A 7,936-nucleotide genomic window follows, 5' to 3' on the forward strand; every position below is an offset into this window, starting at 1 on the left:
TTTCTGCCCATGGATGCAGCAGACAGGGAGATAGGAATGCTTAGATCTTTTGCACATATGACCCAAGTGCTTCCCTTCTCCCTCCGCTATTCCTGAGTGATGTAGATTTGTATAATATCCTTCAGATGTCAAGGCCCTTTGGGCAATTGGCAGCAAGTCAGAGATGGTGAACCTGTGAAGAAGCAAAGGGCTAAATCCCTTCCTCTTTCACAGTTTGCAAACACCTCTCTCTTTCTCTCTCTCTCTGATCTTGAGTCCTGAGGTTTTCTTTGCTGTGGTTTGAACTACAGTTTAAAATGTTTCAATTGTCATCTTGCATTGTGATGCATCACATGGTGCCCCAGCCACAAAAAGGCCTAGTAATTTGGTTTCATCCTGTCACTGATTTTGATGTGTCTGGTGCAGCTGGATGTGGTCATGTCACGGGTTCCAACATTATCTTTAACAGGAAAACAAATGTCAAGAGAGAAATACTATTGTCTTACAATTAGTTCTAAACAAATCAGACTTTGGAGAACAGTAAGGTTCCCAGGTCTGTATGCCTGTACAAAGAAGTTTGTGATAAATTTTACATTTAACATGTACAGTCGTTCATAGGGAAAAAGAGAAGCAACCTTGAGACTTCACATGAAAGAACAAAGGATTTGATAATGCAGTTCTCAGGTAAAACCTCTTTTTAAAATTGCTTTGTGAATGGCAAGGTAGACTATGTCTTCCACTACCCATTTTCCAAAGCAGATATTTATTATTTTCTATGATGGGTAACAGACACTTTGCACTCCCAACTTGATTTGACTGGAGTTGAAGACAGCCTGCCCCAATTTGGGATGTTTTTCTTCTTGATTGAGGAAGAATGAAAAGGACACAGCAAAGCAGACCTACTGCCAGGTGAGATACATTAGGGTTGGGGGAGATTTTTAACTCCAACAATGAAAGAGGTTAACAGGTTTACTTGCCTTGTTTAGAGGAATGGAAAAATTGAAGCTCTTGTTTTGAATCCTCCCTTTAGCCTCTTCTTGGCTCTTTCATTCTGCAGTCCTCCCACTCCCATAGAGAGAGGACCATTTCCAGGTGTACTGCTAGAGGAACAATGGTGAATTCTCTTGTTCAAAAGAGAAAAAGTTACTTTCTAAGAAAGATGAGAAAGAAAGAACATTGTAGCTCTCACTTTTTTAAAAAAGGAAATTAACATTGGGAAATATATAGACAACAACTAGCCCAAATATATCAAAACTCTCCATTTCTTTAACAGACAGAACAGATTTTTAACAGACAGAACTGATTATATCAGTTCTCTGATATAATGCCTTGATTTGTATAATGCAGGATCATGCAGAGGATCTGGCTTCATCCTTTGGAAGCAGATGTTGCTTGTCTTCATACTTCTAGCAACCATGTTGTCCAAAGGCTCATTTGGGAAGAAGCAGCAAAGTGGCACACATCCCATGAGTGGTTTTACTTCGATGTTTACATATTATTTACATAAAATGGGATAGAACTGTCATTTGGATTTTGTTTAATCTCAGTGAAAAGTAATTTCTGTGGATGTGCTCTTCTGGCAAATGAGAAAACCATATGAGGAAATTCACATGCCAAGGAGGTTTCATTAGAATCAAGTCAGTGGATATGTCCTGTTTTCAAAAGAGTCCTGGACTCCTCCTCTCCAGCCAGGGGATGTCAGCTTCTCAGAAGAGAGTGTCACTAATAATACAAGCTTTTCTAAAGGCTTGCATATTTCTTGGCTAGAGGTAGCCAGTGTCAACATTTTCCATGACCAGATAAATGAGAAAATAGTGCCTTGGATTTCTGTTTTATTTAGTGCATTGTGAAACAACCTTTTTATTTTTTCCTTCATCTGGAAGAACCTTAATCAATGCACTGGAGCCAAAATAAACTTGCTTGGGAAAATTAGATTTGGATTACGACTCAAAAGTAGACATTTGGGCCTATCCTTACTGCTATCCTATTTTCAAAGAGAAGCATGAAATTTCTAAATAAGAGTTGAATAAAAAGAATCATAAAATCATTTCCTATATATTTATTTGGATGTTTGCACGGATTCAATTCAGCAATGTTGATCTTCTATTGTATTGAATCAGTAGGAAGCATGCACATTCTGGGGCTGGAATTTACACAGACATGTAGAGTACCCATTTAGTAGAATTTATTAAATCAGTCCAAGGACCTTTTGTCCCTTTGGAAGCCATACCATTTCACTTTGTAAGAGGTCAAGCTTTTGATTATTTGCTTTTTTTTTCTACTAACTTACTGCAGATTGATATGACCTCTTAGCCTCCAGTAAAAATGTCCATGTAATTTTGTAGAGATAGACACCAGTTTCTAAAAGATTTTTTTGGTCAGTATGACATGTACACTGAGACAATTGACTGCAGGGACTCGTACCTGCCAAAAGTTACTAGTAAGGATAATCTTAAAATCAAATTGTTTTGTTTGTGCACAACAAAGATCATGCTGGAAGTGTTTGTTTTCTTCTCCTATCAGACAAGAGAAACAATTCCAAGTGATTTATTTGATCATTCCCAATAACACCAGCCCTCATTCAAACATATCAAGTATACAGGCTAGGCTTTTTTTTCATCATATATTTTAAAACGTATGCAATGAGGGAGCACTGAATGAGTATTTCTGAATCATTACCATCAATGTTAGGTTTTAGTAATTCTGAGAGCAGAAGAGAAACAAAATCCATCAGGTTGCAATGTCATGATGAAAAATTTGAATCTGCTTACTAAACAATCTCATTACCTCCTAAAATTAGAAAGAAAAGTAAACTCAAAGCCATTGCCCTCCTGCTTTTATAATCATGTTAGAGGGCTTGGAACAGATTTGATAAGAAGCAGTGGTGAAAAGAATGAAAGAATGTGATTCTTCCCTGTCAGGGAGGCACAGCAGAAAAGTGAGATTGGTTGGACTGGAAGGTATCATATTTCTCAGCCTCACCTTATTTTGAGACAAAGGTGGCAAGACGACAAAACTAAGCTTTTTTTCAGACTATTTTTAGAATTCATATTGCTAATTCATCTGCATTAAAAAATAGGAAAATAGTTATATACAGTTTTATTGGCAGTAAAACTTATGTCTGAAGCCAATTTTCCCTGTTATTTTACAGACTACAAATACTTCCACATTCTTATTACTAAAGATGTAAAAGCATTGATAGGAACATTTGAAAGCTATTAGGGTCATTTACAGAATTAATGTGGCTGCGCTTTGAACCCTATTAAAATGTATTAGATCCTATCAACTGAACTGGGGAGAAGGGCATAAAAAAATGACAAAAAAAAAAGAGTTATCGAGAAAGTCACAGAGCTGGCAAGAACAGGAAAATCCGGATGATTGAAAAGGCAGGGAGACCACTTTGGCTCTCTTTCTGGTCATTTTGCAGCTTCATTCAGACTGGCACTTTAGAGCTGATTATGACTATGAAATCCTTTCTCAGCCCCAAGGTAACTGTTCTCGGCTTTTATTCACGTCAATGCATTGCTCACAAATGCTGCAGGATATTCTAATGTCCTGCAGATGTAAAAGCCTCCTTTAGTAACAGGTGACTAATAGTGGGAAAATGAATCAGTTTTTGAGGGCACAGTTGGGGTTTTGTGTAGTTTGGGTTCTGCTGCACAATACAAAGGCTAAAAATAATGTAATTTAGGAACTGGAACCTTTCACTCTTCCTTCAACTTGGATATCAAATAATAGAGACTCCTTCCTGAGTTCATCTTTTCACTGGCACCCAAGTCCACAGTGTGTAATACAGGGCAGTCCGAGGCTGCCTGGCCACTGTGTATGTTCAGCAGAAGGGTTCCAGTCCTGTAGGTGGGAATGCCACATGTCCCATCAAGCTTGAATTAACATAGTTCAGGTTTGTTGTGTCATAGGTGTTGCCAGTGTGTCTGATGCATCTGCAGGTGGACGTGTCACAGCACAAGTTCACGCAGTATGACGAGGCAATGCAATGAGCTATAGTGTTACAAGGGTTATGCAATGTTCTCAGAACCAAAGGGAATAAATCTAGTATTGAAAAACACTGCAGGATGTCATGTTTGATTGTTGCCAGCCTTTTAAATTTACTCTCTCACCTGGGATTTTTCAACTTGCAGATGAAAATGCTTGTTCCAGCAACGTTCTTCTGAAACAATCAGGTTGAAAAGTGTTAGGTTCTTTTCCTTGATGAAATCCCTGAGTCCCCTTCCAGCAAAGGAAGACCTGTTTGTCAGAAGCAATTCACACACCCCGCTTTTAAATCCATGGCCTGTTTTTACTTGTGCTGTTCAGGGTTCTTCAGTCTTTATTTAACAAGGTTACGTAAGGAGAGGTGGGGGAGGAGGTAGTATATTGTATTGGCAAGGGAACAACAGGCTATTTACGTGTCATATGTTTAGCAACAGGGCAGTTTGGGTAACCTGACTTCACTTGTCTTACATTAATGAACACATCTGATTTAGGGTTCCAGTTGAGGGATTGTAAGGGTTCATCGTTCTTCAAGTGGTTTCAGTGGCTGCTTCTTTCAGACATCCAAACCATCTCTCATGAAATTTTGTTGGTGATAGAACTCCTTGGCACCACTATGACCATTTGCTTCTTTTTTTTCCGAAGGTGTAGCCACAAAGCCCTCATTGTCAGCAACATGCTGTAAAAATAGCAAAGGCATCCTTCCCTAAGGGAAACAGAGTGCAAGGAGTGGGACAAAACCAAGCAAAGGCAAATTATGAACGATTATCAAGCATATTTCTTAATAATTATTTCTATTGTGCAGTAGATTATACTCTGAAGGGCAGGGTCAGAAATTTCTGTTTTGCAAGCATGAAAATTCAACTGTGCAATACATTAAAGTTTCTGTATGGTAGAGAATAATTGGCAGGAACATGACTGGAATTGCCAGCTACTGAAAGTCTTATTCTAATTTCTAGGGTTCCATTAGATATCAATTTTTTCAGATGAAAAATCCAGAAGACAATAAAAAAATCAGTCAGCTGTGGATTCAAATGGGAAGTGTACTAGGGAGTGAACCAAGAGCTCGCCAGAGTTAGCAAGTCCACACTCGCTGTGGGGGGGACAATTTTATTCTGCCTGAAGAGTGCCTTTTTGTGGTTTAGCTCAGCCATGTGTCCCTAGGGGTACTATTATAAAATAGCAATGGTGGAATGCTGTGTGTGGAATAGTTATTGCAGAATAATTATTTCAGGCTGTTTTTCTTTGTAGACAAGCCTTACTACTATATTTTGACAATAAGATGCACCTAAACTGATCTCCTTTACTTGAAGCCAAAGGAGTTTTTAGATTTGCATATGCAGAGTTAGAATCTAATGAGAAATTATTGTTGCAAATACTTATCAAACCATACTGTCATATCAGAAAAAAAGAGGAGCAGGGGCTATACATCGATGCAGATGTATTTATTTTACATAGCATGCACCGGCATTGCTTACTTCCAGCCCTAAGTTTAGCCTCTGAACTGAGGTACCAGAGGCAGGGGGCATACACCCACCCTGACTCTCTCTATAGCACGACTACTCAATAAACTTTTTCTTAGCTTGTCTGGCTAATTTTACAATTGTTTAATGACATACAACAAAGCCCTGCTCAGCAGGCATCTGTTTGCTGGCCCCATGTCTCCAGCTCTCTGAGAGATGAGGATCTCTCCTGAGAGCTCCTGCATGAATGTAGTGTCATGTTTGGGGGGTCTTGGGGAGGCTGGACAAGTTTCAAAGCCTGCTCCTGCCAGCTGGATGACCCTCTGGCATCACTTCTCCATTGAAGCAACTCATGTTGCTAGAGGGACTGTATGGGGGAGGTGTAAAGTTGGGCAAGACTTAAGCAGAGCCCTGTGTCTGCTGGGTACCTGCATGAGGTGCCTAAGCTAGGGCGGGGTAGGTCTAGGGCTCACATACCAGAGGCATTAGAATATGTACTACACCGAGGCAGCTCTTTGATAATAATGACTGAATACTTTTTTTTTGTAATGTATGTTTAAGAAATTGTTCTGACATACCCTGTTTTATTAAGTATTCAATGATGATAGATATGTGTCTTATCTGAAGTGGAAGGGGTGCTTTATGGGAGTAACTGGATACTGTTTTGGTCAAAATTATCTGCCCCCCCCGCCCCCAAACTGGAGAAATGCTTAAATGCTTCCATTTAAATATTGCATCTCCTAGGTAGCCCCACAGGAAAGCAGAAATCTTTCTTTAAGGGAGGATTTATGCAATCTCTGGTTATGTCAACCATTAAAAAATAAATAATAGTGTTTGCAAGAGCTTGGAAACTAAAAGCTTCAATTTTTTTTGTAATACTTTCAAAAATTCAGGTTTTCATCAGGTTTCAAGTGGACAACACTATCAAATAGCAAGGGGTCATTTTTGCAACACTGCATGGAATAAATTCCTTATTCTTTTCCTGATTCCTTCCCACTTACACTAGAATTTTTTTGTGTGTATAGCCAGCAAGAGGAAGGGAGATATTTTTTTAATGCATCTTCTTCAGGAAATTGGGGAGACTTAGAGACTGAAACTGGAAAACATCAATGGGTGGGACCAGGAAAGTCAACTGAATGCTGTATTATGCCACGACACTTTCATCCTGCCCTTCTGTCAAATAGGGCAGGATGAGAGGCAATGAGTTGGCATAATATCTGAGGTCAAAAGTTGAAAGCTGCCAATTCCTAGAATTTTTGATACTTAAACTTATTGACTCATGTTGCAAGAGTTTTAAGAAAATGACTATAGGCTGTGAAGCTGTTTGTTTCCCTTATTTCTGGAAGTAAAACACTTTAATTTCATCATTTTGGCTTCTGAGCATATGATGGAGAGGGATTTTTGACTTAAACTGGCAGCTGGCATCCTTGCAGTAAGAGAAATCCCAGAAGACTGTTGTCTGGGGAGGCTTTGAGGGGAGCAGGGTGGAGGGACAGAAGCTGTTAGCAGCACAAGCAGCAAAGCCTATCTTGGCAGCTGCTTTGGCTGTTGGGTCCAACAACTACAGGGTCTTCTTGCCAGAATTCTATTGCATGACAAGGGTAACTGCCAGAGTCAAAGAGAAGCACCTGCCAGAGCAGCCCTGAGGTTTGTTCACTGTGTTGAAATGTTGTTATTGCTGGTGCTAGTGGGATTTACTCCCTGGTATGGCGATTGGGATTTAGCTACCCACAATTGTCTCCTGGGTGGAATGGCTGTGCTATGGACTTTGGTTGGGCCTGAGATTAGTTTCTGAATTCAAAACAAATGTTCTTTCTCTGACTGGACCATATATTTAATCACTGTAAGAAAGGTTTGTCCTAAATGCCAAGATCAAATATGTTTCAGTGAGGCAGTGGTGAGAACATCCCATTACATCTGTCCCACTTTAAACATACTTGAGGGCAGGTCAGATACTATTTTAATTTGTGAAGTTGTTTGCTCTGTTTACTAAAGAGCAAATCTGTCCTTTAATGACTGGAAGCTGAACACTAATGTAAGCAGAACCGGAATGTCAGATGATGTTGAAAGCTGATTATATAGCTTGTACTTTTAGTTTCATAATTAAAATTTTATAGGCTGAAAATACCTATTCACCCTATCTACTGTAAATGCAATAAGTGAATGTAGGTGGACTGGATCTTTATGAACCACTGAATGATGGGTTGCATTCAAACTTGTACCTGAGCCAAACCTTAGCTCCTTTACACTGGGGACTGACAGAGGGTGTGATTGCTCTCTGTTATTATAGCTGGAGGTAAATACAGGTGAAGGAGTAGTTTTTAAAATTAAAATGCAAAGGAAGGTGTCAAACAATTTGATATAAAAATCAGAACAGATAGATTCTGGATGAAGAACATCAGGGCAGTGAGATTTTAAAACAAGTTTCCAGATGGAGGTGTAGGTGCAAAACTGCATCTCATTTTAAACCTGGACATTAATATTCTCACAGATATGATATCACA

General features: G+C 39.3%; 1 long non-coding RNA gene across 1 annotated transcript; it reads right to left on the reverse strand.

The window, feature by feature from the left end:
• Positions 1–2,635: 2,635 nt before the first annotated feature.
• On the reverse strand, positions 2,636–3,819 carry LOC146439968 (uncharacterized). The gene is made up of 3 exons (XR_014851322.1): positions 3,681–3,819; positions 2,962–3,042; positions 2,636–2,769 (listed from the first exon to the last, which is right to left on the reverse strand). It is a non-coding gene; the product is annotated as an uncharacterized LOC146439968 (long non-coding RNA).
• Positions 3,820–7,936: the final 4,117 nt, after the last annotated feature.

The sequence above is a fragment of the Lichenostomus cassidix genome, chromosome 3, assembly GCF_008360975.1.
Source record: "Lichenostomus cassidix isolate B80296 chromosome 3, HeHo_3.0, whole genome shotgun sequence".
Taxonomy (NCBI): Eukaryota; Metazoa; Chordata; class Aves; order Passeriformes; family Meliphagidae; genus Lichenostomus; species Lichenostomus cassidix.